A 12,649-nucleotide genomic window follows, 5' to 3' on the forward strand; every position below is an offset into this window, starting at 1 on the left:
TATTTGAAGATTCTGATTTAATGTTTTGTTTATTTTTTTACTTCTACACATATGTTATACATATCATCATAATTTTAACACAAGTTAGTACAAGAAACAACAGAGTTCATGCACATCTTAGCCATCATTAAGTCCTTATGGTTATAGTTAAAAATATAGGGGACTAATGCTGACGATAGATAAAACTTAAGGAACTTGAAACAACAGCAAAAGTATAAGAATTAATATCAAAATACATTAAAAATATAAAGATCGATGATTATATTTTTCTTTAAATATATGATGCATCCATGGAAGAACCTCTTGCATTTGTTCGTAGTGGCGGTGGTAGAGTACTTTTGCATGTAGAAAAAAATTACATATAACTGAGAATAGAGTTAAAAGGATATTTTTATCTTCCAACTATACCCAACCCTCAGAAATATATAAGATCCTATATCTTATTTGGTGAAATTATCCCGCTTAAAAAAAAAAAGTGCAAATCAGCCCCATCGTTAAGAGGGGAAAACATCTGTTAAATGAGTGGACCGGCGCGAAGGCTTCTCATGTACGTTATCGTCTATTAGTATATGTTGATGATATTTGTACTATAATTGCGTGTTCGTTGTTGTAACTCGTGCGTTGGTCAAAACCAAAAGAAGTTGTTGTAACTCATGCTTATGGTCCGGCCCATAGATAGATAATATGATTAAAGAACTAATTTGCTTCTAAATTTGTTTTAGGAGCATTGAGCGCCTGTAATGAAAGGCGGAGCAAGATCTGATTCTCCCTAAACAATTTTTTTTAAGGAGCTATACTACCCCTCCCTTAAATATTTATTAATTTTATTGTTAGTTGACTCAAAAACATTGTAGAGAAAGACAAAAAAAGTAAGAGAAAGTTATCTAGAAAATTATAGAAAATGAATTTTATAAGAAAGTTAATACTAATCAAGTCCCTTAAATTATAAATAAATTTTAATAGACTAAGTTATTTTTTAATCATGTAAAAGACCAAAATATCATTTTAACTAATTATTATTTTAACTAGCTACTGAGTGATTATCATATCACTATTGCTAGCAACAACATAGATAAGTAATTAAATATATTAATTTTTTAAATAAGATTTTATTAAAACATTAGTTTAATATTGGATAGATTTGAATATTAATATTATTTATAAATCTTCACAAACATTCACCGGTCAACTTTTAAGATATGTAAATTTTGAGAGAAGACTTATAATTTTTCATACTACTTTAATTTACAAATCACCTATAAATTTTAGAAAAACCACTTGAGTATTTATAAATAATAATATTTAAATATTTAAATATTTTAACAAGATTTTATCAATACAAATTTTTTAATTATTTACCTATATTTCCAACATTAATGATTCAATAATCACTCATTAGTCGATTCAAATGGTTTATTAAAATAATATTTCTTTTAATTTTCATATTTTATATAAGTAAGAAATAACATCAATCTATTAAAATTTATTTAAAATTTAAGATACTTAATCATTATTAATTTTCTTCTAAGGTCCATTTTTATAATTTTTTGACTCATTTTCTATAAGTTTTTAAGTTACTCTCTGTAATTTTTTTTGTCAACTTACAATCAAATCAAAGGATATTTTATGGAAGGCAAATAGCCAACACTCTTAAGAAAAATTAGGGATAAATTAGGTCTTTAATCTAGATAATGTTATAGAATGTGTATTTCTTGATTTCTCCAAGCATTAATGGTTGGATATCCTAGTGGCAACGCCACCTCTTTTTGGAAGAGGTATCATGTTCCAACCTGGCATTAACATATGTTTCGCGCACATAGGTGTATGTCTTCATTTCTTTTGAGGAAGGACCAAGTTAGGGATAAAATTAAAAAAAAAATACTTATATCTTCAGGTTAAAAAAATATATGACAAGAGATTTTGTTGCCAAACTTACGAGACTTTCAAATTATATAAATAATTTTGGCCTTTTTATGTATATGTCTAAGCAAGGAATTTAACAAGTCATATATAATTTATGAAAGTTGAGGTTTGATAGAAAAGAAAATTTTCAATCTATAGAAGCTATGAATCCGAACTCATTAACTTAAATAGAGTGAATGAGAGTTGTTTATGCTATTAAACCTAGAATTTATGGCAATGTGAGTTTTGAAAGTTAAGGGATAATAAATACCCGAAAATCCACCATAAATAAGGTGGTTAGAGCAATGTGAAGTCATTAATGGCTAGTTGAGAATTCAATGAAGTTAATTTAAGTTAGAGATTGAGTTGCAAGAGTTGGAAATGTTGATTTTGATATTGAAAATTATCTTAAAAAGGATATTAATGATGGTTAATATGATTAATTGTAGACTAATCACTTATTGGCACCATTCAAGCTTGGATTGGCTTTGAAAGTGCGTATTTGAAGGGTAAACATTTGACCTCTCAAAAGTTTGAGATGATCAATGAAAATTTCTCTTGTGTTTTTATGTGTTAATTAATTTATTAATTTATACATTATAGTTGAAATGTGTGGAATTATTTGAAATACAAGTGTGACATAAAATGTTTTAAAAAGAAGATATTATGATTTTGTGGAGTTCAATGACATGATTCTTGTAGAGTTCTATGAAATAATATTTGTGAAATTCAATAGCATGATTTGTGTGGAGTTTTATGAAATAACATTTGTGGAGTTCAATAGATGTGTAAAATGCGGAGTTCAATGAATGTTTATAAGTGGAGTTCAGTGAAATGCCTTTTTTACGAAGTTCAATGATGTAATATGATATGGAGTTGAATGATTTGTTGTTATGTGTCTATGTGATAATCATGTGTGATGTGAACACAATGATAATATTGAGCACGCTTGTAAATTGAGTATTTTGCATGCTAAGGAAATCGCATTTTATGCATTGTATGATTATGAGAAGCGGGATTTCATTTAGAAAGACGAATAGTGAGTTTAAAATCCACATAGTAAGGCTACCATTGAAGTTTGATAGTTTTCTTGGATTTATTTACATCTATCATCCTACTTGTTGATAAGAGATTGCCCCATTATGTAATAAGAGACTTGAACCTATTCTAGTTTTCACTTGTTTGATGAGGAAACTAGTTTAAGGAGAACGACACCATAAAGTGTGAGATTTGGAGGAAACCATGACCTATAAGTGAAATATCCTTTCTCATAAATATGATTAACTCCATAAACTAAGGTAATCAAGAGATTAATCCCTAAAGAGATTACAAAGTTTGAAATTTTGAAATAACAGGATCCTAAGTTTTTATAATTTAAAAACCAGTCAAACCCATTCATTAAACCTTTAATCAGAGTAAAATCATGTTACGGAGGCATGAGATATCTTAGAGGAATGAAATGTGTTAAAAATAGTTAAAAAATCTCATAATACTGAAAACAAAGCAATGCGTTGCAGCTAGTGTACCGTGCGCCACAACTTGTCACTCTCTGTGTAACGATCCATGGCACAAGTGCCATGTGCCATAATGTGTTGCACACTCATGACAACAAATTCTACTATTATTTAATAGCATATCTAGGCAACTTCCAATGTTCCCCGTTTCTCCATCCGACATTCAAATAAGATGATCTAAGTGTTTATGGAAAGCCTTTTCATAAACTAGTTAATGATATGAGTTTCACATCCATATCAAGTCATACCAAAAAATTGGACACCCACATACTTTTTCACAAACTTCCACAACAAAGGGTGTCCAAAACCCTAAACAAGTGCTAAACACTATTCCTAACACCCAAACTATACATTAGACTAAAGACTAATAGTACAACACACCACATGCACATAAAAACCATTATTCCAAATTTTCATCCCTCAACCCCTTTAATACCAAAAATAAAAAGGGGAGGTTTTTAGCATTGCATTTCAACATAATAATCATCGTTATAATCAAATGGACATTCATGCATTTACATTAGTATTTTGGCTCTATCAACATTTACAATTTATCAGAAACAACATATCAGGGCCTAAAATACACCCAGACATCACAAACAACTATATAAAGTAAGTGTAAACAAAATGCATCATAATTGACAATATTTAGTCTATTACACAAAAAAAATAAATAAATCAAGAGGCATACACTAGGAATACTCAAATTCTTAAGCCTTTGGTGCTTTTTCCCTTTTGCACTAGAGCTAGAGCCTATAAAATGTTAAAGAAAAAGGTTGAGTCTAGCCACTCAGTAACCAAGGTAAGCTTACCCTATGCAGTTGCATTCAATTGAATAAACACATAAGATTGAAGTTGATTTTTCTCAAAATATACTCTAACACATGTAACACAAATTATTATTTCTCAATTAACTTATTTTCATCTCAATCACAAGGCACATTGCCACAAGACATACAGATATATAATAATGACCCAATTTAATATCTCGACTTGCCACAAACTTAACAATCATGTGACACATTATATATCCGCATATGCATGATCAAACTATTCTTATACTCTCCTTATTTCCTCTGACTAAAATCGGGGGCTATAATATCAAATAAAGCTCCGTCTATGTGATTGGACTACCCAAGCTCACTACTTGTGAGGTGTGACCTAACTAAAGATCACATGACTCACTCTCAGACTATGGCTTCCTTCACTCTAGAATCTCTAGGGTGTTGTATACCCTAAGCTAATCACCTCAATAAACTAATGGAAATAGCTAAGTTTTAGTCTCTTAACAAACTATAGGATAAAGCTCTACCCTCGTGCATTGGAAGAAAACTAAAATACCATATGAATTTTTAACTACTCCTCTCCATAAGCAAACTCCTACTAACTGATCATGTCATGTACGATATCCACTCATTTTTCACAATATCATTTTCAAAATCAACACATTGAGCTCACAATCATACGCTACCCAAGTAAGCATCAAATTTCATTTTTGCACATATCACAAATATTCACTACTTTCAAACTTAACACAATCATCTATATTTCATTATGCTTAATCATCAATCAAAATCTTCTTAACAATCATAAATTTCATATTTCAATACAAATTATAGTTTAAAATACATTTCAAATCATCTTCACATTTTGGTTCAATACCAAAATGATTGCACTAACACATGATGCATAGTATATCATTACATCAACAAAATAAATCATTTGCATGCACAAACCCATTTTCACATTATCATACAATTAATAAATAATTACCTAAAGTAAGGTTCTCCTAGTTACCTTAAACCTTTGAGAGGTTAAAAATTTACCCCTCAATAATTAGCTTCTAAACTTGATTTCCCAAACCAAAATAGTGCCCAAATGCTTAATATACAATTAATCAATTCTAAACCCATCAACATTGTCAAGAGCACAATTCTAACTCTCACATTTTCATTTCTACAATGCCCAACACCCTTATTTCTCGCTTTTGAGCTTACCCATTAGGTTTATAAACTCTCATTAGCATTATTTAACTTTATTAAGTACCCACATTGCCATTAATTCCTTAACCACCTCCATAATTTTGAATTAAATGTCCATTTTTAAATATTATTGACATTCACCAACCAAGAGTGTCAAAACCTGTAATCTCTAGGTTTAGATATTCTAAATAACTCTCATTAACTCCATTTGAGTCAATAAGTTCAAACCCATAACCTATATGAATTGAAAATCATCTCTCATTATCAAATCCTAATAAAAAACTTTAAGAAAGTGGAAGGGAAAGGAAGATAGGGTGTGTGGCAATTACCTTAAGTGTTTTTTAATACCAAAATACTCCAAAACCACCAATGTGGCAAACCTTAGCAAAGCTTTATCGAGCACTTTCATTTTCCTCTTCTCCCTCTTTTGATTTATGTCTTAATTCACGAGGCTATTTATCAAAAATTTAGCCACACAATGCATGGCATAAAGAGGTCCTTCCTTCTTCATTTCCATCCATGCGTGCAGTAGATGTGTTGCACGCTGCAACATGTGGCATAGAGACACTTTATGTTTTTTTCTTCTTTTGATGCCCAAGTGACCGACTTCACTTTGGACCCTTAATTAACACTAAAATCACACTCGATTACATATATTAGACTTCTCTGGCTACATGCCACATCAAATCACTCAATTACCATAATTAACTTGATTAATTTCTTAATAATCTAAGGATTAAAATTTAGGATGTTACAATAAGTGAGTTAAGCAACATTGGCTAGGTAAGTTCTTATACATGAATGGCTAAGGTAGTCTCATCATATGGACAACTATATTGAGAAATAGCATAGGTTTTATGTCAGAGGCATAAGAAAGATATAAGAAAGGTATGATTATGCATAGTGATAAAAAGGGCATGTGGTTATTTGTATTATCCCTTATATTGAAACCATGTGATACTATATGATTAAAATCATGATTATGAAAATTGATATTGTAAATTAGTGAATATACCTGTTTAGCATTGATTAAGTATGAAAAAGTACTAACATGTTGTTATAGTATGAAGTTGTAAAAATTAATGATATTTTGCACTTGAGAAGTGTTTAGCAATTTGATGTTTTCACATAGGTGTGAAATTATCTTGCCACTTACTTTATGATTAATTAATACGTATTAGTATAAATTATATAAACCTTGATTACTGAGTAGTTGTACTTATCCTTTTTCTTCAATATTACAAGAACTAGCTCACTAGGACAAGACCAAGGAAAACAATCTAAGACATAGGATTCTATCATAAAATAGTAGGCCTCATTTATTTTGATTATTATTATGTGTATAATTCATATGATATTGCCAACTAGGGAAGTTTATGTTTTAGGCTTAGTTGTACTATAAGATTATTGAATTATATTATGTATTTTGGGGCCTAATAGGCATGTGCATTGATTGAGAATTCTAAAAAAGGGATAAAATACTAGTATAAGTGAGAAGTGAATAAATATGCAATTTATGTTGATTTGTTACAATGATTATGAAATTGAGACTCCCCCTCTGTTTTTGTGATTATGGGTTAAGCATTGAAAAGGTAGTAGATGTGTTAATTGTATGATATGGTGTATTGCACAGGTTTGTTATAGTTTATTGAATGTGATCTAAGGTGTAATTTGGGCTTTTGACACTTGAAATGAGATTAGTACACCCAAGCTATGTTTGAATTGTGAAAATAAGTGGGTCGAGAAATGAGTGTCCAATTTTTGACTAAGAATTACTTTGATTGTGAAACTGATGCCATTAGCTATAGCTAGGAGAAAATTCATTACAGACACTTAGAACGTCTCAATTGAACATTAGGTGCAGAAATACAGAGCATCAGAAGTCTATGCCAGTTGTTGTCACATGACAACAACAATGCTATCAAAATTGCACAAACATGCCGTGATGCACATGCAACAAACCACGACACTCCTCTATTTTTTACTGCACTATTTTTTATTTTCAACTTTATTACAAATGTTTTGACTTGTGAAAGATTATATGCTTCCACATATACTTATTACACTATTTTTTGAATTAATAAAGGTCTATTGGAGGATTTTGAATTTTAAAAAACTTAGGATTGTTATGAATATTACAAGGATAGTCAATGTCCATCTTCATCACCTCTCCATCTTTATCTTCTCCCATGAAACTCCCACCATTATGAGAGTTGATTACTCTTTATTTGCTTTTATTATTTATGTAATCTTTAATGTGTAAGACCATGCCTATAAATAGGGTATGTAATTTGTATTGAAAGACACAACAATTCATAAAAAATTCTCTCATTCTCTTGTCTCTACTTCTTCTCCTAATATCTTTATTTTCTAGTTGCCTAATTTTATAATACATTATCAACACGAGAGCTCTAGTAATCTAAAGGTTTTATAGCAAGATTTCTCATAGCAAGGTAATTTTTATGTTTATATATTATTTGATCTATTTTTTAGCTATTTAGTCCTTTTAATCTTGAGTACCATCTAACTCTTATCATATTTTTATTATAGTGGCTATATGTCGAATCTTTTAAAACTTAAGTTTATGGCTCTTGACATTACTAGGAAAAATTATCTATCTTGGGTACTAGATGTGAAAACCCATCTAGATGCCAATGGTCTTGGAGACACAATCAAGGACGATAATCAAGCATCCAATCAAAATAAGGCCATGATCTTTCTTCATCACCATTTAAAGGGTTGAAAACTGAGTATCTAACTATAAAAGACCCCCTTATTCTTTGGAACAATTTAAAAGAAAGGTATGACTATCAGAAAACTCTAAAAGCTCATTATGATTAGATGCATTTACGTTTACAAGATTTTAAATCTGTGAGTGAATATAACTCTGTAATTTTTAAAATCAGTTCTCAACTAAAATTATGTAGAGAAAAAGTCACTAAAGATGATATGTTAGAAAAAACATTCTCCACATTTCATGCATCCAACATGCTCCTATAGCAATAATATCGTGAAAAAGATTTTAAAAAATATTCTGAATTGATTTCTTGTCTTTTTATGGCTAAACAAAATGACAAGCTTTTAATGAAAAATCATGAATCTCATCCAATTAGTTCTACCCCATTCCCTAAAGCAAATGTAATGCTAAATGAATTAGCTTGGGATTATGGCTATAGTCATGGCCATATCTGTGGATGAGGTTGTAGCTGTGATATTTCATCTTTCCACCAGAAGTGGACAAACAATGAAGAGAAACACAAAAAAGGAACAAGTAGGGATAATAACAATAATATTAAAAATATGTGTTACCGTTGTGGTGGTAAAAGTCATTAGTCATGTTAATGTTGTACTCTAAAATATTGATCTTTATCAAGAATCGCTTAAAAGTAAAAGTAAAAATGAAGAGGGAAAGATAGAAATAGATTTTGCTTCTGAAAAAGGCAATTCTGATTATGGTGACACAGATGTTATTCATTAGATGTTGCTGATTTTTTTGCCAATCCTAAGGAAGAATTAATCATCTGATTGGGGATGAAAATGTCCAAAAATAAATTTCTTAAATATTGATGTTGTTAAATTTTATAGGTAAGTGTCATTTTAATTTTCTTGCATTAGAATAAAGAATTTACTTATAATGTTATTTTTTTAGAGAATTTACTTAGATGTTATTTTTTAATGAATAAAGCTTTTGTATTCCATGTTGTAGTTATATATTTTTATGTTTTTTAATGAAGAATGAGTATTCATCTGATTAGTGTCAACAACAATAATGGAGAAATGTGTCTCATTGATAGTTCAACAACTCATATAATACTCGAAAATAAAAAATCTTTTTCTTCTTTGGTAATGCAAAAAGCCAATGGTCAAACTATATCCAGAATATAAAGATGATTGATGGCTTTGGAAAAGATAATATATTGTTGCCTAGAGGAACTAAATTACACATTGATGGTGCATTTTATTCTACCAAGTCTAGTAGAAATTTATTGAGTTTTAAGGATATTTGCAGAAATGGATACCATATTGAGACAATGAATAAAGAAAATAAAAAATATCTTATTATCATGAATTTAATTTCTGGTAAAAAGTGGACACTAGAAAAATTACCTACCTTTTCCTCTGCCTTGTGTTATACATTTATTAATACAATTGAAATACATGCTATTATAAACCAAAAGTTTACAAATGGTAATAAATGCAATGTTTGGCATGAGAAGTTAGGCCATCTTAGGTCAATTATGATGCAAAAGATAATTGACAAATCATGTAGGCATTCATTAAAAGGTCAACAGATTCCACAATCTTATGATTTTTCATGTTCTGCATGTTCTAAAGAAAAGTTAATTATTTGACCATCACCAACAAAAATAAAAAGTGAGTCTCTCACATTTTTAGAACACATACAAGGTAATATTTGTGGGCCTATACGCCCATCATGCAAACCATTTAAATACTTTATGGTTTTAATTGATGCATCAACAAAATGGTCGCATGTTTGCTTGCTATCTTCTCGTAACCTGGCATTTGCAAGATTGCTTGCTCAATTTATTAGATTAAGAGCACATTTTCCTGATTATCCTATTAAGAAAATACGTCTAGATAATGCTAGTGAATTTGCTTCACAAGCTTTTAATGAATATTGCATGTCTCTTAGAATTGATGTTGAACATCTTGCAACATATGTTAATACACAAAATGGACTTGCAGAATCACTGATTAAATGCTTACAATTGATTGTAAGACCATTAATTATATGATCGAATCTCCTAATTTCTACTTGGGGGCATGCAATTTTACATGCAGCATCATTAATTCGTATCAGGCTAACAAGTTATTTTAAGAGCTCCCCTTTAGAATTGGTTTTTGGTTAGGAACCTAATATTTTTCATCTAAAATTTTTTAGATGTGTAGTATATGTTCCAATTGCTCTACTATAACACACTAAGATGGGTCCTCAAAGAAGAATAGAAATATATGCTGGGTATGAATTTTCATCTATAATTAAATATTTAGAACCATCAACAAGAAATTTATTTACTACTTGATTTGTTGATTGTCATTTTGATGAATCAATTTTTCCAACATTAAGGGGAGAAAATAAGCATTTGAAAAAATAAATTAGTTAAAATGAATTATCATTATCTTATCTTAATCCTCGTACAAAGCAATGTGAACTAGAAGTTCAAAAGATAATTCATTTGTAAAATTTAGCAAATTAATTTCCAGATGCATTTACTGACCCAAAAAAAGTAACTAAATCACATATTCCAGCTGTCAATGCTCCAACTAGAATTAATGTTCCAGTTAGATAGCCTATTATTGTAAATGATTCTAAAGCACGCATAAAATGTGGAAGGCCCATTAGTTTCAAAGATAAAAATTCTCAAAAAAAAGAGCTAGAAACATAGATGGTCAAATTGTGGATAATCAAGAAGAGTTAGTAACTCACTAAGAATTACTTGACACTACTAATATTTCAATTCCAGAAGAAACTCAGGTACCTAAAATGTGTGAAAATAATGAGATCTCAATAAATTATATAATGAATGGAATACAATGGAACATGAATGAAGTCAATGTTGACAATATTCTTGCATATAATGTAGTGCTTCAATGATAATGAGGATCATGAACCAAAGTGCATTAAGGAATGAAAACAAAGAGAAGATTGGCCAAAATGAAAAGATGCAATTGAGGCAGAATTAAAATTACTTGAAAAGTAAAATGTTTTTGCACCTGTAGTCCATACATCTGAAAGTCAAGCTAGTTGGATATAAATGAGTTTTTGAGTGGAAAAAAATGAAAATGGTGAAATTATAAGATATAAGGCACGGCTTGTGGCTCAAGAATTTATACAAAGGCCTGGAATTGATTTTGTTGAAACATACTCACCAGTGGTGAATGCAACTAATTTTTGATATTTAATTAGCTTGGCAAAAAATGAAGGACTCGATTTGCGTCTAATGAATGTTGTTACAGTTTATTTGTATGGTTCACTTGATAGTGACACTTACATAAAACTCCTTGAAGGATTCAAATTGCTAGAAACATATAATTCAAGTTCCCAAGAAAATTATTTGATCAAGTTAAATAAATCCTTATATGGCTTAAAACAATCGGCATGTATGTGGTATAATCAACTTAATGAATATATGTTGAAAGAAGGATATAAAAATAATCCAATTTATCCTTTTATTTTTATGAAAAGATCTAAAAAAGAGTTTACTCTAATTACTATTTATATTGATGACATAAATATCATTGGAACACTTGAAGAGCTTTCAAAAGCTATAAATTGCGTAAAGAAAGAATTTGAAATGAAAGACTTGGGAAGAACAAAATTTTGCCTAAGATTGCAAATGGAATATATGAATGATGGAATTTTTCTATATCAAGAAACTTATACAAGAAAGGTCTTAAAATGATTTTATATGGATAGATCACATCTGTTATGCACTCTAATGTTTGTAAGCTCATTGAAGGTAGATAAAGATCCTTTTAGACCTTGAAAAGGTGATGAAAAACTACTTGGTCTAGAAGTACCATCTCTTAGTGCAATTAGAGCACTAATGTATTTTAATAGTCACACATGACTTGATATCTCATTTTCTGTTAAGTTATCAGTGAAATATAGTTATTCACCAATACGAAGACATTGGAATGGTGTTAAGCACATTTTTTGTTATCTTAGGGGTACTATGGATATGAGATTATTTTATTTCAAATTACCTAAAGCTAGCCTTATTAGTTATGTAGATGCTAGATTTTTGTCTGATCCTCATGTTAGTAGATCATAAACCGTTTATTTGTTCATATGTGGTGGTACAGCCATTTTATAGTGAGATATGAAACAAACAATATCAGCCAAATAATCTAATCATGTAGGAATTCTAACTGTACATGAAGCAAGTTGAGAATGTGTGTGGTTGAAATAATTAATCTATCACATATGAGCTATTTATAGTCTGTCTTCTAATAAAATGATCTTGATGATCATATACGAAGATAATATTGTTTGTATTGTCTAATTAAAAGAAGGGTACATTAAAGGAGATAGAACAAAACATATTTTGCCAAAAAAAAATTCACTCACGATCTTTAAAAGAATGGTGAATTAATATCCAATAAATTTGTTCCAAAGAAAAGCTAGTTGATATGTTCACCAAGTCACTTCCTGCTAAAATATTTGAAAAGCTTGTTCATGATATTAGACTTTGAAGACTCAAAGATATCAATTGATACTATCAAGAG

Source organism: Prosopis cineraria, unplaced genomic scaffold, assembly GCF_029017545.1.
Source record: "Prosopis cineraria cultivar Desert tree isolate PC_DT_omini unplaced genomic scaffold, ASM2901754v1 PC1, whole genome shotgun sequence".
NCBI classification, from domain to species: Eukaryota; Viridiplantae; Streptophyta; class Magnoliopsida; order Fabales; family Fabaceae; genus Prosopis; species Prosopis cineraria.